This window comes from Notechis scutatus, chromosome 1 (assembly GCF_049901735.1).
Source record: "Notechis scutatus isolate UNSWTSFEM ecotype Mainland chromosome 1, rNotScu1.2, whole genome shotgun sequence".
Lineage (NCBI taxonomy): Eukaryota > Metazoa > Chordata > Lepidosauria > Squamata > Elapidae > Notechis > Notechis scutatus.
Genome location: NC_142009.1, coordinates 306,903,070 through 306,927,528, shown reverse-complemented (window position 1 = coordinate 306,927,528; position 24,459 = coordinate 306,903,070).

The window sequence follows — 24,459 nt, the reverse complement described above, 5'->3', positions numbered from 1 at the left end:
TGCATTACTTCAAACTTTGAATGACATCTGGCTTTTTAACCTCCTTTCTGGCTTTCGAGGAGAATATTTAGTCCCATTTACTCATCTACATTTTTCAGAGTATGTATAAACTGTTCATGAGATATTTAGAGTTTCAGTATGTATAATTAATGTATTGCCTAAGGCCTGTGGTTAGACAAGAATATAAGGTCTCTCTGCTCATCCCATTGCCTTTTGTTTTCAGCAGAAATTATGCATGCTTAAACAGTTTAATTCCTATGCACATATTGTATGACTGATCAGTGCTTTTCTTTTTGGGAGGACTTCTTTTAAGATAACTTTTATAAGGGGCAGGCTTTTGCCTTTCTTTTTTTGCTGAATACAAAGGGATAACTGATTTATTTAAAATATAACTGTATGATATTTAATCTGTGCCAGAAATCTACACAGACAGACAGCAAACAAAGAATATTTGGAACAATATAACAAGAGGCAGTTTCTCAGGGGCCAGAAATAGGATATACAGCAACCTTTGATAAATAAAAGTCGGTAAGCTTGCTCAAAGTTATATTATTTAAACACCTGGGAGATAAACATTCAAGGCCTTAAATCACATATTTGACCAAGGGGCCCAGGAGAACTTCATTTCTGAATCCCTGTTGTGCTCAGCTATGGAATATGTTCCCTTAAACTTTGGATGTTTTTGTCCAATGCACGAAGTTAGCATATTGGAATATTTGCTAACTTATGTTGCTATTTCCCTGGTGACAGAATTTCAGAATTTGTTGCTTATTTAACCAAAGCAAGAAGTCTCAAACTTTGCTTAAAATGCAGCATAAAATGTATATGTGTATCTTTGCTGAAATAGCAGGACTTTAAAAGAATTCTCTGCTTGACTGAATCATGCAAACGTAGCCAGTGTAGAAGAGCCACTCCAGAGTGGCTACCGATTAGAGCCACCATGACAGACATGAGTCCTTCCCAGTTTAGAACAGGTAATAGAAATATCCTGGAATAGAAATTGTAAGAAAAATATCAGGCATTCGGACTTTAGAAGCCCTGAAGCAAAGTCACTGAGTAGAAGAGAGGGAGACTTAATGGAAGCTTATTAGAGCGCTCAAATGGAGGAAGAGGAATGTGACTATTTATATTCTAACTCTGGACTACAGGTAGACTTACGACCACAATTGAACCCAGAATTTATGTTGTTAAGTATCTCATCCCTCTGTCTAGAAAATAATGCCTTGTTCCTGTAAAATGGACTATAGAAATGCAGAGGAAGGAGAAATAGTTATACAATTACCACATTTGGGACAATCAGACCATATGTCACTGCTTTTAGCACCAGCGTACATCCCTCTTAGGAGACGGGCTCTGCCTATAATAAAGACAGTGAAATCTTGGCCAGAAGATGCTTCCCAACAACTTCAGGATTGTTTTGAGAACACAAATTGGGACATCTTTTACCACCCTGACCTAGAGGTGCACACTGCAACTGTTTTGTGCTATATCAAACACTGCACAGATACCATCACTGTGGATAAACATATTAGGATCTATCCCCATCAGAAACCCTGGATGACTAAGAAAGTCCAGTTTGATTTCATTGTACAAGGTGCAATGACAATAAAGTAAACTAAACTAGTAGGATTTCAGTAGCTGAAGAAAGCAGCACCAGTAAAGAGAATTCATGCCCTGTACTAGATTTAGGGCGGGCTTAGAGCAGGGATACACAACCCCTTGAGGGCCTGTGGGTAGATGCCAATGGATTTGTAAACTTGAATAGAGAAAAAAAAAAGTACAAATTTATTTTCACTAAGCTCTAACTCAAATTTAGCATTTCATCCAACAATGTGTATCGGCAACAAAGCAATTTATGTTCCCTTTTAACTCCAAAAACTGTTTGCTAACTCAAATAAATCTCATTATCTAAAATTATTATATATTAATGAAATATACAGATGATCTTTGTTTAGCTATTACCTCATTTAGTGATTGTTTGCAGTTACAATAGTGATGAAAAAGTAATTTTAGGCTCAATCCTTACATTTATAACCTGTGTAAGATCATAAGCATAGTCAGGTAGTCCTCGATTTACAACCACAATTGAGCCCAAAATCTCTCTTGCTAAGTCAGACAGTTGGTAAATGAGTTTTGTCCCATTTTATGACTTTTCTTGCCATGGTTGTTAAGTGAATCACTGCAGTAGTTAAATTAGTAACCCAGATTAAAGTAATCTGGCTTCCCCATTGACGTTGCTTGTCAGAAGGTTGCAAAATGTGATCATATAGAATAGAATTCTTTATTGGCCAAGTGTGATTGGACACACAAGGAATTTGTCTTGATGCAAATGCTCTCAGTATACATAAAAGAAAAGATACATTCATCAAGAGTCAAGAGTCATAAGGTACAACACTTAATGATAGTCATAGGGTACAATAAGCAATCAAATCATACTAGGAAACAGTCAATATAAATCATAAAGATACAAGCGACAAAGTTAGAGTCATACAGTCACAAGTGGGAGGGGATGGATGATAAAGAGTGATGAGAAGATTAATAGTAATAGTGCAGACTTTGTAAATGGTTGGACAGTGTTGAGGGAATTATTTGTTTAGCAGAGTGATGGCATTTGGGAAAAAAACTGTCCTTGTGTCCAGTAGTTCTGGTGTGCAGTGCTCTATAGCATTGTTTTGAGGGAAGGAGTTGAAATAGTTTATGTTCGGGATGTGAGAGGTCTGTAAATATTTTCACAGCCCTCTTTTTGATTTGTGCAGTATACAGGTCCTTGATTGAAGGCAGGTTGGTAGTAATTGTTTTTTTGAAACACTGCAATGGTCATAAATATGAGTCAATTGACAAGCGACTGAATTTGGATCACATGTCCATGGAGATGCTGCATGCAACGGTCATGTGAGAAACAGTCATAAGCAACTTTTTTCAGTACTGTTGTTTGAACAGTCACTAAATAACTGTAGGACCAAGTTGCCAGTCCCAATAATGGTGACCAAAGCGAAGCCTACCTGTATTGTTTTATTTTTGAATGAATAAAGAAACATGTATATTACTATGTTATATCTTTGATGCATACATATGCACTTGAACATAATTCGTTTGCTTTGTAATGTATGCTGTATCTGTATTTATGTTTTTTATGTATTCAAGAACGTTTTCCAGATGAAGGGTCTGTAGGTTTTACCAAATTCTCAAAAAAGTCAATGAAACAAAATGACTCACAGTTGTCCCACAAACTGCATACTGCCCACACATTATGCAGCTCACACATCATCACAGGCTGTAGTTCCTTGTAACCATATCTTACGGTATATATCATTGTGGTAGACGTTCATTTACTGACAAATCATGGCTCACACATAATTACTTTGCCCTATGACAAACCTAAACCAGCTCTGCAGCAAACAGTGTCTACATTATATCTAATATCCTAGTGCTAGATTCTGTTTCCAAGTTCCTTTAAGCCAGGTGGGAAATTTAATTTCCTTCAATTCACTAACAGGAATATTCTGTTTTGAAACAATTTCTTAAGATAATTCATCTTGGAATTATGTTAAAAGCTTGAGTATCACTTAAGGCTGAAAAAAAAAAAGATACAGGCCACTGTTTGTGAAGCATTGCATCAAGACTTTTTGAAACCAGCTGGAAACTTCAAAATATGCTTGTGATCTGCTTGAAAGCAGCAGGCAGCATCCCCTCCTCCTTGTCAGCCTTCTACTGTCTGTATCTAAACCACATGTAATTGCATTTTAGATATTTTCCTTTTGAGGCCAAAAATAATTAATCACCGGGGTCTTTCTCCATTGAAAGCTTTTCTTCAGGGACTGTAAAACATGACTAATAATGTTTGAGTTTAACAGCCTGATTTGAAGGTCATATAAGGATATTGTTGAAAAGATTAAAAGATTTTTTGTTACTCCCAGTTTTTTCTTTAAAAGAAATCATGCTCCCAGCAATCTAATTAAAATAAATAAATAAGGAAATATTTGGAAATATTTTAGACATGATAATAAAAGTATAACAATTGTAAGAAAAGAGAGGGACTGAAACCCATAGCAAGTAACTAATCCCAAATGAACATTAAATATATAGTCAGAGAAAATAGAACTAAATTCATAAAAAAACCATTTTGTTAGCAAAAAAAATATGAATTTAAAAAACAAGAAATAGTTATTTCTCATGCATAATGCTGATATTCTATCTGTAATTTGGTTATCATTTTTAAATGTGTAATTTTCTATTTAGTTATTTAATCAATTCCAAGGCTTTTACAATACAGAAACGGAGTAAATATTTTAGATGTCTTTAGATGTGGAGATAATGAATAAACATAGAACATAGAATAACAGTTGGAAGGGACATTGGAGGTCATCTAGTCCAACTCCCTGCACAAGCAGGAGAGTCTATATCATTTCAGACAAGTGGCTGTCCAGTCTCTTCTTGAAAACCTCTAGTGATGGGGCACCTACAACTTCTGAAGGCAAGGTATTCCATAGATTCATTGTTCCAACTGTCAAGAAATGTCTCCTTAGTTTTAGGTTGCTTTTCTCTTTGATTAGTTTCCACCCATTGCTTCTTGTCCTGCCCTCAGTGCTTCGTGCAATAGCTTGACTCCCTCTTCCTTGTGGCAGCCCTTGAGATATGGAACACTGCTATCATGTCACCCACTAGTCCTTCTTTTCATCAGACTAGACATACCCAATTCCTGCAACCATTCTTCATATGTCTCTTTGAATTCACATCCCACAAATGCACAAGGGTAAGATGGTAAGATGTAACTGTGTCCATATTTTAATTTCATTTTTATTTGTGTCAGTGCAACAAAATGTGTGGAAAGGGAGAGCTATGGCTAGCATGGAGAGACAGAGGGAGAAGGGTAGCAACACCCAGATTCAGGTGATAATCAATTATGGGAAGAGACAACATTAAGGGCCAAAGGACACAGAATCATAAAACAGAATCATACAGGGCATATACCCAACTCATCACTGTGGGGCGTGAATTCAAAGCTCAGCACAAGAGTTCAAATTAAAGCCTCTCTGACAGATGGCAGATTAGCCTTTGCTGGAATACATTCAGTGAGGAGAGTCCAACATTTGTCTGAATAATTGGTTCCACTGTTGAATTCTTTTTATACTTAGGATTTTTTTTCTAACATCCAAGTGGAATCTGACTTCCTGTAAATTAAATCCATTATTTCATGCCCTGCATTTAGAAATGACAGAGAACAGATTCCTTTCTGTCATTCCCTCAGTCATTCTCAAAGTGACCCCAGGGTGCATTTTTCTGTTCCACTTCCAAAGCACACTTATTTTTCTTGAGTGTTCCTGTCTGTTTCAGACAGCAAGCTTCAGTCTGATGCAGGCTAACCCTAGAAGTTCATTAGCTATTTGCAGAGGAAAAAAATGCCCTTCAACCGAGTTAGTGTTTACCAAGCATTTTAATAGCTTCTATATCTCCCTTTGAGAGCCATTTTGGTATATTGGTTAGTACACCAGATTAAGATCCAGAAGACATGAATTGCAGTGGCATCTGAGGCACAAAACCAGGTTGGTGACTTTAGGCATTCACTCTCTCTCAGCCTTAGGAAGCAAGCAATGGCAAACCACTTATGAAACCTTGCCAAGAAAATTGCAGGGACTAATCCAGGCAATCGCCAGGAGTCAACATTGACTGGAAGGCACAAGCTCCATCCCACAAAACAACTTCCTTTACCAGTGCTTGAAATACGAATAGTGGTTATTTTTTTCCTGACATACAGAAAGTTATCCCTTTAAAACCCCTTAAAAAGCAGAAACTATTTTGTTATAATATTTTTCCTGAGATAAATAATTTACCTCAAGGTTTCTTCCCCCTTTACGTTCCCATCAATTTCAGATGTCTGGAGAAAACACAATCAACTACAATTTAAGAATCCCCCGCAAATAGCATTACCAAACTAGGGATTCTTCTGTGCATATTATTTTTATTTTATTTCCCAACTAAAGAACTGTGACATGTCTCTATTAAATTTTCATTTTGCCTGTTTCAGCTTATTACTCCAACTTATCAAGACTACTTCAGCCTTATGTCTAACTTCTATAGTATTAGCAAGCCCATCTTTATTATGTACAAAGTTGCTAAATACTTCCTCTACCTTTTCATCCAACTAATAGTGCACCCAGTACTAAAGCTTGTAGCGCTACTCAGTATCTCAGTCCTGTTGAATGAAGAACCATTTATGATCATCCCTTAAATATAATTTTTGAGCAAGCTTCATATCTACTTAGTTATCATATCATCTAGTTCACACTTAACAAATGAAACTGGAATATTATGTGGCACTTTGCCCAATGCTTTCTGACAATTAAAATGTATTAGTTCTAACTCTGTTGATGACAATAGAGTTACAGAAAATTTATCCACTTTCAGTTCATTACCACCAGCTATACCAAATCCAGCAGCTGCATGCATGGAGTGATATACTAATTTGGATAGATCCATGATCATCTTGACAAATGTGAAATCTTAGTAAAAACCTTCATATGGAAGTTCCTTGAAAACAATATATGTTTGGCCATCTTTTGCTGTCCCCTAGAATACCTTGATTAGATTGCAACTTGGGAAGAAGGAAGACCAGTCAATGGATTTTCTTCCTTGCCATGGCCAAGTGCAGTGACCTATCTTATTACCCCCATTAGCAATGACTTTTATATTTGCTTTCAAACTACACTTTATCCTCACTCACCACCTTCTCCCAAAAATATTCCATAAAGCCATGCAATAATTAAAAGACCAGCAAAAAAGTTGATTCCTCCTATGTTAAATTCCAAACTACCATGAACACAAGTTGGCTCCTAAAAGGAAAACAGTAAATGCTTATATTTAGACTTCAAGAACATCATAAGGATATTATGAACAATTCTTTAATTTCATCCTTGAAATGAGTTCTGGAGAACAGTCAAGTCTATGTGATTCATAAAAATTCCCTCTGTCAAATCATTGTGCTTTGGTTTTTTGAGGCACTGACCATATTTCCTTGTTGATGTTAAGATCCTGCCCTAAGCCCTGACAAAGAAATGGAAATATATTCATTTATAGTAATCTTGACTGAAAACAGAAATCCTTTCCTGTAACTATAGTAATAATTGGTTACAAATTTCAAGAACTATTGTCAAGCCTTTAAAACAATGTTATAATAAAACATGATTCACAAGCAAAAATAAATACAAAGAAAATTAAAATGAAGTTTTAGTTGAACCTTTTCTCTGTATCACCCTTTTTAGAGATTTATTATCTTGCTGCTATGTTTATAATTGTATTGAATTCTCTTCTCAAGGAAGAAGAGGTTTATTTGTAAGAAAGAAGATTGGATGTGATAATATTGTACTATTTCTTGACTGGCATACAGTTGCACAATATTTAATAAAATGGTAAACATCAAGCTGTATGAATCTGAAAACAGCAGGTGCTGGAAAGGTGGACTTTCAGACTAGAATTTTGATGTGCCCTATTCACACAGTGGCTAAGTCATAAAGCATACCATATTTACTGATTTCACACTCTAAACTAACTTCATTACACAAAATTACACAACACAAAAGGAAAAATGAGTCCAACCTAACAAAAATAGTATCATAAAAGACAGATTCAGAATACAAGTTAAAATAGACAAGAGAATGGTAAGACAATCCCTATCCACCAGTGATGGGATTCAATTTTTTTTTACTACTGGTTCTGTGGGCGTGGCTTGGTGGCATGGCAGCGGAAGGATACTGTAAAATCTCCAGTCAGAGGTGGTATTTGCCAGTTCTCCAAACTACTCAAAATTTCCGCTACTGGTTCTCCAGAACTGGTCAGAACCTGCTGAATACCACCTCTGCTATCCACTCTAGACAAGTTGAAATCACTAGGACCAGATGGATTACATTCCAGGGTCCAGAAGGAGCTAGCATGTATGATCGTGGAACCATGAACCATATCTTTCAAAAATACTGGAGTACAGGAACTACAGTAGTAAAGTGGGAACCACAGTAGTAATGGGAGACTTTAACTATCCTGATACAAGCTGGGAGACAAACTCTGCAACAAGTGGAAGTTCAAACATATTCATAACCAACTTAGCTGACAACTTTGTCATCCAAAAGGTAGAGGAGGGAACTAGAGGAAAAACTATACAGGACCTAATTCTTACTAATAGAGGAGGAGATATGGAGTTGAAGTTCCCAGAACCTTGGGTGAGAGTGACCATGTCATATTAGAATTAAATATAATACTAACATAAACAACAGAATATAACCCAACCAGCTCTTTATAAGAGCTGATTTTAACAATCTCAGAGACTGCCTAAGAAAAATTCCATGGATAAAAGTCCTAAAGGGGAAAACAAATCAAGAAGCGTGGAAAAATCTGAAAAATATGATCATAAAAGTCCAGTTCAACACAATACCACTGAAGAAGAAAAACAAGAAACAAGAAGAAACCAACATGGTTGCACAGAGATCTCTCTGATAAATTGAAAGACAAAAAGGATAAGTACAAAAAATGGAAAGAGGGACCCATAATTAAGGCAGAATATTAGCCCGAATCTGCAGAAATGAAGTTAGGAAAGCAAAGGCTCAGAATGACCAAATACTTGCAACAAATGTCAAAGATAATTTTTAAAAAAGTTTCTTTCAACATATAAATAACAATAAGAAAAAGATAAGGGAAACAGTCCATTAAAGAGAGAAGATGGCAAAGAAGTAACAGGCAGTAGAGAGAGAAAACAGAACTGCTTAACTCATTCTTTGCATCAGTCTTCATGCAAAAAGAAACTATAGCCTAACCTACCCAAAACAACTATAAAGACAGATGAGAAATAAAAATTAAATGTTGTTATACTAATCATGGGAGGGGCAAACAAATTTCAGAAGGAGGAAGCAAATCTCAGGGGTTATTTTAATTATTTGAAGAATGCACAATCCCTTTCAAAAATGAACCTCTCATGAATAATAAAATATATATTATATGCTAAATAGTTTCAAGTAGGGTTTGATTTCATTTCCATGTTTTTGTTCTCAAAACCAATATTAAAAGAGAAGACTTCCTATATAATTTTTTTCTCTATTGACATTCAACATTAAGCAGAAATATGAATGGCAAGACTAATACATTGCTGAAATTTTGAACTAATTGTCCATCTAGATGCTGGAGGAGAGAAGCAGGGAATTTCATACCATGAAGTTTATGTTATTTATCTGATACAAAAAAGCAATAGAAATACAACTGCATTTTCTATCTTACATCATAATTCTATTCTGTGAACACTGAATGTTATGTTTATTAGTTAAACATTGTACTATTATATGACTTATGTCACAATAATCACCATCAAGTCAGGGTCAAATACTAAATGAACCATGTTAAAACTACTTAACTACAAAATCCCTAGGAAAAAAATATATACTTAAGATACTTATCATTCTTCAGCAGACTTGGCCTTTGTTAAATAAGCTATATGTCTTGCCAAAATAATTACTGGAAAATCTTTTTTCCTCTAACACAAGTATGCAAAGGAGGGTAGAAGGAAGCAATTCCTTCAGCCTTACTAAATCTCATGGCTACAATCCTAAATCCACTTTTGAAGGGGTACATTGACTTCTGGGGACACTACTTAAATTGCTTTAAGAATATCTTTAAGAACACAACCAGCCTTGAAAAACGTTGCATAAGGTCACATTTGCTTTCAGAGGCATATTTCTTGAAATATGAAAGGAGCCTATTTAAAAATACTCTGGGGATAAAAAAGTAACTGGTCACAGCAGAGAAAAGACAATTTTGCTCAAATTCATAAAACATGTTCAAACCTTTTGACCTGTAACGTATTTCACCACAATTGGATATATAAACGTATATACAAATGTAACACTGAATCGATTTGGACTGAAGCCAACAACAGTAATCATTTTTATGAAAGAAAGTTAAATATCTAAAATGATGTTGCATTAACAGCAGGACTACCATGTAACCAGAAGAAAACTTGCATAACATGCTCAAAATAAAATAAAAGGAATCAATATATGAACTGTTCAATAAGAATGATGAAAGGATAAGAAATATCAATTACTATTTTGATTCAGTCTTCTCTGAGAATAGGATATGACTTCTAAGAAGACTTTTTTGAAAGAATGTGATCCTAGTAAAGTTATGTAGACAGAAGCAAAATCAGGCAGTGTCTACTGACCTAGAATAATTTAAATTTTTCAGGGCCAGATAGACTGCATCCTATAGTACCAAATAATATGGTCTGATCTCTATCCATTTATGTAATAATTCTACCAAATCAACTACCAAATCACTGGGAGCAGGTAAAATATACCTCATCCTTTAAAAAGTGAAAAAAATACAGATCTGAACACTAAGAGGTAAGTCTGTAAGTGCCTTGAAAACCAATGAGTTCTTACTAAGGATCCACATTGACTGTTAAGAGCAAATGATATCAGTCTGATCAGCTAACTTCCTTAATAGATTCTGAGGTCATCAAGGGCATAATCTTGATGTCAGCAAAGCATTTGATAAACTGTTACATGACATGTTCATTAGTAAACTAGTTCAAGATGATATACAAATAGTGCTCATCAATGGTTAGTCATTACAGTGGATGAGCCATGAAGCAGATTCCTATGTGGCAGAGTCCTGGGCCTACTCATCTGATGGATTAGAGAAATGGATTAAAAATAACAGATTAAAGTAATCAGGCAAGTTCTTCATTTAGGAAAAAATAAATAAATGCACAGATAAAGTCACTGAGAAGTACCCTTTTTGTTGAATGAGCTACATCGTTGAATATTTGTTAATGCAAAATTCCCTGCAGTTTTTAAAGATTGTCAGAGTTGCTAGCTTTATTAGTGAAGATGAACTGTTTCTCTTGAATACCTAAGGCCCACTGCCAAGTTCTAGTAGGACTAAGAAGTGATGACATCTGCCCCTAGGACTTCTGCATCAAACAAATGACTATATAAACGGTTGTTATATTTTCCCCGGTGATTGGAATGACAATACTGGAATGGAGTACTATAGGAAATAAAATAGCATCTGCCAGCTGTTGTTTTTTTTAATCGCTGTTGCTTCTGGCCAGGAAACATGAAATGCACCAGGATTTCATGATTTTTGCCTTTATTCCTGAGTGACTGGATTATTAGACAAAGCATATGGCAGGCACTCTCAAGTTCTCTAGATCACCTAGCTCCAAACATGGCCTTGATTGCAATTAAATTAAGGAAATCACAGTGGTTATTTATTTCAGTCCCATTTTGGAACATGACTGTTTATATATTCATTTGTTTGATGCAGAAGTCCTTGGGGCAAATATCATGGATTAGTGCAGGGCTGTCAAACTCCCAGCCTGCGGGCCAGATGCGTCACGCACTGACCATATTTATGCCCAGTTTAGTGAAAGGGAAAACAGTCCCGATATGTCATGTGACGCTGCCATGATGATGTGAGTTTGACACTCCTGATTAGTGAGTTAGTTTTTTCTAGCACGAAGATTTAGACATGTTTGGATTGCTAATTCCAGAATGGCCAAACAAATGGCAACTTCAAATTTCAACAAATAAATGCTCTATCTTACATATTGGCAAAAAAAATATATCAGAAAATAAGATACAAGCTGAATAGTCAAGACCTTGTTGATGATCCAAACTCCGTCAAGGACCTTGGAATACTCATCTCTAATGATCTAAGTGCTAGAGCCCACTGTAACTACATAGCCAAAAAGGCATTAAGAGTTGTTAACCTAATCCTACGTAGCTTTTTCTCTGGTAATATCATACTACTAACTAGGGCATACAAAACATTTGCTAGACCAATACTCGAATACAGCTCATCAGTCTGGAAGCCACATCACATATCTGATATTAACACAGTTGAGAAAGTCCAGAAATATTTCACAAGAAGAGTTCTCCACTCCTCTACTCGTTGCAGAATACCTTATGCCACCACACTTGAAATTCTAGATCTAGAAAACCAAGAACTACGCTGCCTTTGGTCCGATCTAAGTATAGTATATAAAATCATACATTGCAATGTCCTATAAGTCAATGAATACTTCAGCTTCAACCATAACAATACAAGAGCACACAATAGATACAAACTCAAGGTTAACCGCACCAAACTTGATTGCAGGAAATACGACTTCAGCAACAGAGTGGTCAATATCTGGAATACTCTACCTGACTCTGTGGCTTCTTCCCCAAACCCCAAAAACTTTAGCCTTAGACTTTCTACTATTGACCTCACCCTTTTCCTAAGAGGTCTGTAGGGGGAGTGCATAAGCGCATCAATGTGCCTACCGTCCCTGTCCTATTGTTTTTTTTTAATTTTTCTTATATGTATTCATTTCATGTATTCATAACTATGTTTATCCTTATACCTATTATCTTGTAAGCAATTGACAAATCAAACAAATAAATAAAATAAATTCTTAGTCAAATAACAACACTGTAAGAGGTGGCAAATTGGGGAAGTAGTGGACCATCCTTTGAACTGATAGTGTAATAAAGTCTCCTTCAAGTCAAGCTCAATCCCACATATAAATGTAGTTGTCTTGCTAATAATATTACTTCTTGCAAAATCTGCACTCAACATCTTTGAACATGCAGACAGATGTTTGAGCAGGGCTTAATGTTCCTAGAGTCACCTGCAAGGATTCTGGGAGGTGCAGATATATATGCTGACCTTGTTGCTAAGAATGCTTGCTCTACGTGCTTTGGATAATACTTCCATTAGTTGCTTTCTCTAGTCTTCACTGATGTTATTGTTCATGCCTTTTCTTGAATCATAGCAAATATCAAATTAAGGTAGTTCCTTATAGGACTATTTTATTTTGAGTTCTACACTTAAGATGATCCTATATCAGGGCTGTCAAACTCTGGGCCCACGGGCCGGATGCATCACATGCTGGCCATGTCCATGCCCGGTTTATCGAAGGGGAAAAAAAGTCCCAATATGTCACATGATGCCACCATGACGACGTGAGTTTGACAGCCCTGTTCTATATCCTAAATTATCTAGGAGTACCTTCAAGTTGTATTGACAGCTTTACAACAAAGGAAATGTTTCTCAGGCTATTTTATTTAATAAATGGAAAATCATAACTGACGCTGAGAAGTAATAGCTTGGCCCCGATGGATTTATTTCAAATATCTCCCTCATTGGTCCAGTAAATGTACATATTCCTCTCTTACGTTTAACTTGGATGAAGAGTAGCAAGTAATTTTATTAAGGCAAATGTCAAGATATTACAGAAAATAGACCACCATAAATATGGTAGCTGAGTGTCCTCTTAAGCATAACTGACAAAAAAGAACATGGAATCGTTTAAATTTTATGCTTCTTAAAAATATACACGAATAGATGCATGCTTCGAAATAATTACCATAACACTTTAATAGAAACAAAATATATCTATTTGTAAGCTACCACAGCCCATGGCTCAGATACTATTTCTTCATGGTCAGTTTCAATGACTGTGTTCTTTTAGCTTATGATCTTTTACCTCTAAAATGGACTTTGGTTGGAAATCCCTCAAAGAAGGCCTATGATGTTTATGGACTGCAAATTCCAGAATACTCCGACAGCATGGCTTGGAATATGCTAATTGGGAAGTATGTGAGGGAGGCAGGGGTGGGATTCAAATTTTGTAACAACCGATTCTGTGGGCATGGCTTAGTTGGTGGGCATGACTTGGTGGGCATGTGACTGGCTGGGTGTGGCCAACTCAACATCACTCACATCGAGGCACGTTTCTCCTTGCCTGGCCTCTCGTGACTGTGGGGATGCTGCAACAGTCGTAAGTGTGAAAAACGGTTAAAAGTCACTTTTTTCAGTACCATTGTAACTTTAAATGGTCACTCCACACAAGCAAAGTACCAGCAAAGGAGGGGGGAAAAACTCCAGAGAAGTTCCTGAGAGAGGAAGTCTAGTCCTGCCAAGAATGTAATAAGAGTTAATGAAGAGGCAGTTTCTGTAAGCAACACCAGAATGTTTCCTTCCTGCCTTCCTTACAGGATTAGGCCAGTAATTTCTTCTAACAACCAGTTCCCCGAACTGCTTAGAATGTTAACAACCAGTTCTAGCCAATAGGTGTGAACCTGTAGAACCCCACCCCTGGACAAAGGCCTTCTTTAAATAGCTTACCTGTAATATTCAACCCTTAACTTTAATGCCTATATTTTAAACAATTGTGATGTTTATAAAATATAAATTACTTCTTTAATTTTGCATAGTATTTCATATTATTTAATGATATATTGCAAAGGGGGCAGCAAACTGATTAGTATTACAGTATATGGTAATATGTTGGTTTAGGGCCATGATGCATTTGCTGGTCTTAACCTTTTTCTGTTTCCAAATTTTGTATGTTGAGAGTGGGAAAGTAATATATTATTCCTCTTTTCTCTGTCACTTTTGCCCTCTTGCTGAAATATTAAAATAACACTACTCCAATTTGAGAACGGTCTTCTCCCCAGTCTATTATTTTGTGACATGTTGTTTATAATTCTGGCATTCCTAGCCATTTTGGCCATAGGTGACCTGCAGCAGAGATGGTATTTAGCAGGTTCTGATCAGTTCTGGAGAACCGGTAGTGGACATTTTGAGTAGTTTGGAGAACTGGCAAATACCCACCTCTGACTGGAGATTTTACAGTATCCTTCCCCTGCCACACCCACAGAACCAGTAGTAAAAAAATTTGAATCCCACCACTGACCTGCAGAGTAGAATGCTGAGGAAGGCTGCCTTTGTGGATTCTATTGCTTCCTTCCATTGTTATGGAAGATGAACTTTATTTTAATTTGAAATTTATTACGGCAATTATTTTTTGACAGAAATATTGCTTTTATTGTTTTAGGTTATTATATTATTATTGTTTACGATCATTATAAGCTGGCTTGAAATGTATGAGAAAAGTGCATAGTTTATGCTTATAAATAAGAAATTATATTTATTCAAGTATATTTCATTGGTTATGTCCTTATACTTCCTATAGTATTGTGAGCTGTATGTCCCCTGTTAAATTACCTTCTGTTATTAAATTAGTTATTTCAGAACATTTTATTATAGTTATGCTTAATAAGGTTTTTGAAGCACTATTGATTACTTATGGATATAAGCGAAATATTTGGTAATTGCATTTGAAATGATCTGCTGAAGAGGTTTATGGCTGAATGTGTTCCTCAAGCATCTTTGTTTCAAATTATAAGTTCTGCATGAATGATTGTTATTATTTTCTACAGAAACTCTTTGATTGAATTATAAAAAAACTGTAGGCATAGTCATGTTATGATGAAAAAATGGGTCTTTTGGAAGGCAGGTATTTATTAGCTATTTAGCCTAGGATATATATTTTATTATTCATGAGAAATTCATTTTTGAAAGTGATTGTGCATTTTCCAAACAATTAAAATAAATTCTGAGATTTCTTTCTCCCTTCCGAAATTTGCTTGCCCATCCCACTGATTAGTACAACAATATTTAATTTTTATTTCTGGTCTAAGAAAAACATGACAAATACCATACTCCAATTTTAATACTATGTTGTACAAATTAATAATAAAGCTTCAGTCTTATGAATATTAACTTGGGGGGGGGGGAGGGAAACATGCCACTTTGAACACAGTGGAACTTATGTTTTAATTATAGTTTAGTATTCTTTGAGGACAAGTTGTACTTTATGAGGATCTGAGATAATGGCTCCCCGTCCTTTCTATTCAATTATGTCAAATTCCTGGAAAGTCCCTCTAGTTTTCTTGGTAGTGTTTTTCAGAAGTGGCTTAGCCATTGCCTCTTTCCTAAGGCTGAGAGAAAGGAACTGGCCCAAGGTCAGCCACCTGCCGTTGTGTCCAAGGCAGAACTTAGAACACACAGTCTTCTAGCCTGATGCCTTAACCACTATACCACTCTGGCTCTCAGTGACTTCTGAGGAAATAGGACTGAAATCTCTATCCATTTGGGGACTCTCTATCTCCCATGGTTCTGCTGAGCCAGTATGAACCAACAGTGGGTGTGTTCCAGGTCTCCTCAATTACATATTATTGTGTAGAACTGAGGAAGTGTTTACCTTTTCTTGCCTTCTGGAGATATTGGTAGCTTCTCCTCAGAGGTGGTATTCAGCAGGTTCTGACCAGTTCTGGAGAACGAGTAACGGAAATTTTGAGCAGTTCAGAGAAATACCACCTGTGACTGGAGATTTTACAGTATCTTTCCACTGCCATGCCCACCAAGCCACGCCCACAGAACTGGTAGTAAATAAATTTGAATCCCACCACTGCTTTTCCTCCAAGTGTAGTAGCAGTCCCTTAAGAACATAGCTCCACTTGAAGGCCTGAGGGTAGGGTCCTGGTTTTTGGATTTTATGTTGTCTTGTTCATTCATTCATTCATTCATTCATTCATTCATTCATTCATTCATTCATTCATTCATTTTACTTACTTATTAAATTTTAAAACCATCTCTCTCCCTCACAGAGGGGTTCCAGGTGGTGTAAACCCTACATAAAATTTAAAAAGAGGCAAGTGATGTTAAAAATTAATTAAAAGGCAGGAAGAGATTTTGTTTTGTTATGCTTTTAACTGTGTTTTAGTTATATATTGAATACTTAGTAAGCTGCCCAGAATCTTTTGGAATTGGGCTTCCCTAACAAATCAAATAAATAAATAATATATGAATGAATAAACGAATGAATAAACGAATGAATACCCTGCTCTCTTTGATTAAGTGGTGCCATATATTGGACCCAGGAAGCATGCGTTCGCTGTCTTTTTATCTGCTATATGGAAATCTCTGGAATGAGGTTTTCCCTGATATCTCTGTGGCTCCCATCCTGATAGTGTTCTAGAAGGCTTTCAAGGCTTGGCTGGATGATATAGTAAGGCCCTGTGCTATACATGCTTGTCTAAGTTTGGGCATTGCTGGAGGATTCGACATCTTGTTCTGTACCTTTTCTACTTTATGTTTTTATTCCATCTTGTTTATGCAGAATGTTTTATTTTTTCATGTTTATGCTTTCAGCCATTCACAATCAGTCTGAAGCTGGGCAGCACCTATAAATGAATGAATGAATTAATGAATGATTCCTTGGTTTAGCCTGGCAAGTGTTTATTCATATTTTTAATTGAAACTGATACAGCATCATGAAATCTTATAATTTAAGTCAGTCACTGGGTCAAACTGTTTGCTCAGAACAGGAATTCAACTGAAAAAATCCTTGACTAGGACCTGTTTTTCTACTTTCCAGTGAGGAGGTCATGGTTTGACTATATCAAAAGTAGTCAGATCATTTGTTTTCAGGACTAAACAATTGAATAAAGCAGATTTATTTTGCTCTCCCTGCCCGATTTACCTTCAATCAGTGATAGAAATCAGCTAAGGGAATAAGAAATATCACCACATATTTTGGTTGACTGTGAAATAGATTGGCTTGTATGCTTCCCATCTTCCACCTCCATTTGTATATAGTCTGCTCAAAAACATCAACCTACAAGTTATCTTGTACATCAATTAAAGTAATTCTTTTTATCAACCAGTGCTGTTCTTTCCTAGTTTTTTTTCTGACAATGGAGAAGAACAAGGGGGCATAGCAGTGATGCCAAAGGATGGGCTGTGATTAGACTTTTCATCTCCTTTTTTTTCACTTAATGGGACTGAAGGAGTTCTAAAATATTAATGTGCACATTAACTACGACATTTTATTATTATTTTTAAATCAAAAGTTAGCAACATGTTACTATAATTCAACATTTTGTGTCAAGTTTGATCCTGGGGTCCTATGGGGAAACAGAACAAGGACTGGGGGTGCAAACATTTATTTTTATTTATTTATTTGGTTTGTCAATCGCTTACAAGATAATAGGTATAAGTATATACATAGTTATGAATACATGAAATGGGTACATATAAGAAAAATAAAAGAAACAATAGGACAGGGATGGTAGGCACGTTGATGCGCTTATGCACGCCCCCTACAGACCTCTTAGGAAAAGGGTGAGGTCAATAGTAGACAGTCTAAGGTTAAAGTTTTTGGGGTTTGGGGAAGAAACCACAGAGTCAGGGAGAGTATTCCAGACATTGGCCACTCTGTTGCTGAAGTCGTATTTCCTGCAATCAAGTTTGGTGCGATTAACCTTGAGTTTGTATCTATTGTTTGCTCTAGTGTTGTTATGATTGAAGCTGAAGTATTCATTGACAGGTAGGACATTGCAATGTATGATTTTATATACCATACTTAGATCAGACTGAAGACGGCGTAATTCAAGGTTTTCTAGATCTAGAATTTCAAGTCGGGTGGCATAAGGTATTCTGCAATGAGTAGAGGAGTGGAGAACTCTTCTTGTGAAATATTTCTGGACTTTCTCAACTGTGCTAATGTCAGATACGTAATGTGGGTTCCAGACTGATGAGCTGTATTCGAGTATTGGTCAAGCAAATGTTTTGTATGCTCTAGTTAGTAGTGTGATATTACCAGAGAAAAAGCTACGTAGGATTAGGTTAACAACTCTTAATGCTTTTTTGGCTATGTAGTTACAGTGGGCTCTAGCACTTAGATCATTAGAGATGAGTATTCCAAGGTCCTTGACGGAATTTGGATCATCAACAAGGTCTTAACTATTCAGCTTGTATTTTATTTTCTGATTTTTTTTTGCCAATATGTAAGACAGAACATTTATTTGTTGAGATTTGAAGTTGCCATTTGTTTGACCGTTCTAATACAAAGTCAAGATCTTTTTGAAGGGTAGCAGTATTGTCTGTGGTATTAAACAGCTTTACATCATCAGCGAAGAGAATGCAATTGCTCTTAATATGATCACAGAGATCATTTATGTAGAGTATGAAGAGAGTTGGTCCTAGAACACTGCCTTGGGGGACACCACTATTGACACGTACAGAATTTGATAGGACACTCCCAATTTTGACCATTTGTTGTCTGTTTGACAGGAATGCTTCTATCCAGTTATGCAGTTGTCCAGAGATACCATAAGATTTTAGTTTTAGGAGTAGTTCATCGTGTACCACTGAATCAAAGGCTTTACAGAAGTCTATATAGATTGCGTCTATTGTTTTGCCCTGATCGAGTTGTGTAGTCCATATGTTTTTGCAGTGTAAGAGTTGCAGATTACAGGATAGTTTTTTTTCTGAAACCAAATTGTTTATTAGAGAGTAGGTTGTTTGTCTCTAAGTGGAGGATAATGGATTGGTTAATAATTGATTCCATGACTTTACAGGTGATGCAGCATAAGGAGATTGGTCTGTAATTTTCAACTAGGCTGGGGTGTCCCTTTTTGAAGATGGGGATGACCGTGGCTTGTGACCATAGGTTAGGCAAGGAGCTGGGCCTGAAAGATTTTTCAAAGATTATGCTTAGAGGTTCTGCTATGGCAGTGGATAGCTTTTTTAAAAAGTAGGCACATATTCCGTCCGATCCAATAGATAGAGATGGTTTTAGATTGCGTAGTGCTTTTTCAACATTGTCTTCTGTAAAATCGATATGTAGATCATTGTAGTTTTCTGTGGTTCAGCTAGGAAATACTGGGCATGATCCACTGCTGTTTACAAATACTGAGCGAAAGAATGTGTTAAAGATGTTGGATTTAATGGTGTCGTCGTTGCAGTCTTTACCATTAGGTCCTATCAGGGGTGGGATGGACCTTGAGTCTTTTAGTTTGTTTTTTACAAAATTGTAAAAAGCGCAGGTGGAATTGGTGCATAGAAGGCTTTCCTCTTGTTTAATGTGATAATTGGTGCATTCGGTCTTTATCTGGTGGCATAAATTTTTGTATCGGCTTTTGAAGTTGGCAACGTGACCAGATTTGTTTTTCCACCAGAGTGATCTCTTTTTGGATTGAAGGTTCCTTATTGTTATGGGTAATCTGTTTTTTGTTTGTTTTGGGAGTTGTTGTTGGTACATGTAGTTTGATGACTCTTTTGACTTCAAGTAAAAATATGTTGTAATGGTCTTCAACAGTATTGCATCCAGTGAATAGAGATTGCCAATCAAGGGATGAGAGATCGTTGTCTATAAGATCATAGTTGCCTTTTTTGAAGTTATAATTGGGGATTATGTCATTGTGATGATTTTTGTGTGGGCGTATGTTGAGACAAAAGTCAATCATATTGTGGTCACTGTTGGAAAAGGGTTCTTTAGTCTGCATTCCGTAAATTAAATTCAAACTATTGCAGAAGATGAGATCGAGGGAATTGTTTAGTCTAGTATTGCTGGTTACCAGTTGTTCCAGTCCCAGATTTGTAACAGAATTGTAGAAGGTTGCATGTATGGGGTCAGTTGTACATTCGTTTAGGGTCCAGTCAATATGAGGTAGATTGAAGTCACCAAGAAAGATAAAAGCGTGTGGGCGGGATGTTGCCCGTGTTAGTAGTGAATTTAGCTTGTTTACATGTTCGATGTCATAGTCAGGTGCTCTGTAACATAGTAAGAACCGAAATGTGATATTTAAGGATAGTTCACAGATGATGGTCTCAGGAAGAGCAAGCTCCTGGGTAACTTGGATGTTTTTTAGATGTAAGGACTTTTTATAAAAGATAGCAACACCACCTCCTCTATGAATTTCACGATCTGATCGGTAAACATGATAGTCTCTTACTGTGGAAATGGAGTCAGGGAGGGATGCGTTGAGCCATGTTTCACAGACAAATATGATGTCGAATTTAGCCATATTTAGTAAGAGGAGAAATTCAGGTATTTTATTCACAAGACTTCTTGCATTGAGTAGCTTGCATTTAAGGCCAGCAGTAGTTGGAATTGAGGTAGTTAGTGGCGTGCGTGCCTAGTCTTGGGTGATGGTAAATTGGTTGAGGTAGGGTTGTGGTTGAAGGTTAAAGCTGAGTTGTGGGTTGTGTGACTTACTTTTGATACAGTCAGCACAGTAGTCAATGAACAGGTCCTTCTCTCCATTGTCTAGATGTTTTTTGAGTTCAGTGCGGAGTACACGGGAGTGGAGTGTGGAGTACACGGGAGCGTGTACATGCTCTGTTGGCTGAACTAATTCATCAATGATGTAAAAACAACAACAGAAAGTCCACTGTCCAAGATTGACATCTAAATTTTAATAGAACCTTTGAGGTTTGTCATTAACCGTATAAGACCATCAACATTAAATTGGTAGATAAACAATTAACTAATTATCAAATAATGATTTTCTCTGTTTTTAAGATAGATAAATCAGAGAACTATGCCTGATGGCTGCCACATTCTCTTGGCTAGTGTAATCTGGCACAGCAATAGGAAGCCTGAGTCATGCAGATTTCTGGGAATTGAATTATTGCAATGATGGGGTCAGTTCCAATTTGGGGACATCGGTATTTCATAATCCCAAGGCTTGATTCCAATTTGAATACTTTTTCAGTTTTAATTGCTGTGTGTTTCATCCAACACTGCAAATGAAGATAAATGGGTTGCTAACTTTCCTCCTCCTCCTCCTCCTCCTCCTCCTCCTCCTCTTCCTCCTCCTCCTCCTCCTCCTCCTCCTCCTCCTCCTCCTCCTCCTCCTCCTCCTCCTCCTCCTCCTCCTCTTCTTCTTCTTCTTCTTCTTCTTCTTCTTCTTCTTCTTCTTCTTCTTCTTCTTCTTCTTCTTCTTCTTCTTCTTCTTCTTCTTCTTCTTCTTCTTCTTCTTCTTCTTCTTCTTCTTCTTCTTCTTCTTCTTCTTCTTCTTCTTCTTCTTCTTCTTCTTCTTCCTGAAGAGAGGTACATGACAATGCTGGATTTTAAAAACATATTATTAGATCTGTGTTCACAATCTTTAAGCATGAGTGACTAGTTGAACTAGCAAAAATTATGGTTTGATACATGCTGGTAAAGAATCTAAAATAGTTTTATTCATATGGTAAGTTGATACTGAGTAATAAATCCGAGCCTTTTGCATTAAAATTAATGTCACTGATAGAGGTAATCTTTTATTGAATTGAAAATAACAAAAGATGTATCTCAAATTATCAAACTGAAATTAAAACCTAGTGCTATCCAGAATAGCAATAGATTTAGATAAATTGACTCCACTTACATTCAGTACTAGGAATAAAATTAATATTTTAAAAATGAATGTTTTACCACATATAACCTATATCATATGTAATATTCCTCTATAATAAGCCCTGAAAATATATTCAGGCTTTTAACAAACTGTTTTAAAGGGTTATTTGGGGAAAACAGAATTACCTTTGGTAAGTTTGGCTGCTATATAAATTTGATTAATAAATATATAAAATAAAGCATTATCTTGGTTTTTAACTTAGGAAGCACCAGTTATCAGCTAGAGAAGAAGTTTTATTATTTGTAGATATCATAAGACTGATCTTCTGTCTCAAGTATATTAATGACAGATATTATCTTCTGGAAATACTCTCTTATTGGCTTTCCTGGAATCAGCATAGCTCCCCCTCCCTGTAAATTAGAGAACTTTAAGGTTGAATTCTCTTAGTAAAGAATGGAACTTCTCCTCAATTTAACTGTGAGAGAGGTGCAATTAAAATAGCACAGAAGCTTTGGAGTTATCCTTTCAATCATGCTAAATTAACTCTCCGGGTGAATTTAAATCTGAGCATCAGTATTTTTGTTGAATATAGCTTGAACATTGGGTGGGGGTTATATTGCACCTGATCAAAGTCTAAGAACCAATGGAGGGTATTCTTTGAAATAGTTAATTCAAAGAATATGTTTCCCCTATTTAAAAAACTACAACATACTGTAAATGTCCTTTGACCAAAAACCGGCAAATATCAATAACTAGTTAAAATACTTTTGGCTATTTAGAAATGGATCTGCAGTTTTAACTGCTTTAAAACTCACTCTGTTTATAGAGGATCTAATAGGCTCTTCATAAAACAATGAACGGACATGTATTACTTATAAACAGGTTGTTAAAATACTTAGATATCCAAAAGCAAGGGAGGGATGAATACATTAATGTCAATGGAAAACTATTTGGCATCTGTAGGTCACATTTTAACAAAGTAGAAAAGTATTATTTCATGTATATTAGCAGTTCTTGTCTCTTTCCTTGGACAGATAAACAATTTGGTTTCAATTAACAATTTGAAAAAATTCCAATAAACAATTTGGTTTCAGAAAAAAACTATCCTGTAATCTGCAACTCTTACACTGCAAAAACATATGGACGACACAACTCGACCAGGGCAAAGCAATAGACGCAATCTACATAGACTTCTGTAAAGCCTTTGATTCAGTGGTACACGACAAACTACTCCTAAAAATAAAATCCTATGGTATCTCTGGACAACTGAATAACTGGATAGAAGCATTCCTGGCAAACAGACAACAAATGGTCAAAATTGGGAGCGTCCTATCAAATTCTGTACGTGTCAATAGTGGTGTCCCCCAAGGCAGTGTTCTAGGACCAACTCTCTTCATACTCTACATAAATGACCTCTGTGATCATGTTGAGAGCAATTGCGTTCTCTTCGCTGATGATGTAAAGCTGTTCAATACCACAGACAATACTGCTACCCTACAAAAAGATCTTGACTATGTATCAGAATGGTCAAACAAATGGCAACTTCAAATCTCAACAAATAAATGCTCTGTCTTACATATTGGCTAAAAAAATCAGAAAATAAAATACAGGCTGAATAGTCAAGAACTTGTTGATGACCCAAGCTCTGTAAAGGACCTTGGAATACTCACCTCTAATGATCTAAGTGCTAGAGCCCACTGCAACTACATAGCCAAAAAGGCATTAAGAGTTGTTAACCTAATCCTCACGTAGCTTTTTCTCTGGTAATATCACACTACTAACCAGAGCATACAAAACATTTGCTAGACCAATACTCGAATACAGTTCATCAGTCTGGAACCCACATTACATATCTGATATTAGCACAATTGAGAAAGTCCAGAAATATTTCACAAGAAGAGTTCTCCACTCCTCTACTCCTATACTTGTAGAATACCTTATGCCACCAGACTTGAAATTCTAGAACTAGAAAACCTTGAATTACGCCCGTCTTCGGTCTGACTTAAGCATGGTATATAAAATCATACATTGCAATGTCCTACCTGTCAATGAATACTTCAGCTTCAACCATAACAACACAAGAGCACACAATAGATACAAATTCAAAGTAAACCGCACCAAACTTGATTGCAGGAAATACGACTTCAGCAATAGAGTGGTCAATGTCTGGAATACTCTACCCGACTCTGTAGTTTCTTCCCCAAACCCCAAAAACTTTAACCTTAGACTGTCTACTATTGACCTCACCCCTTTCCTAAGAGGTCTGTAGGGGGCGTGCATAAGCGCACCAACGTGCCTACCGTCCCTGTCCTATTGTTTCTCTTATTCTTCTTTTATTTTTCTTATATGTACCCATTTCATGTATTCACAACTATGTGTACACTTATACTTATTATCTTGTAAACAATTGGCAAATCAAATAAATAAATAAATAAATAAATAAATAAATAAATAAATAAAT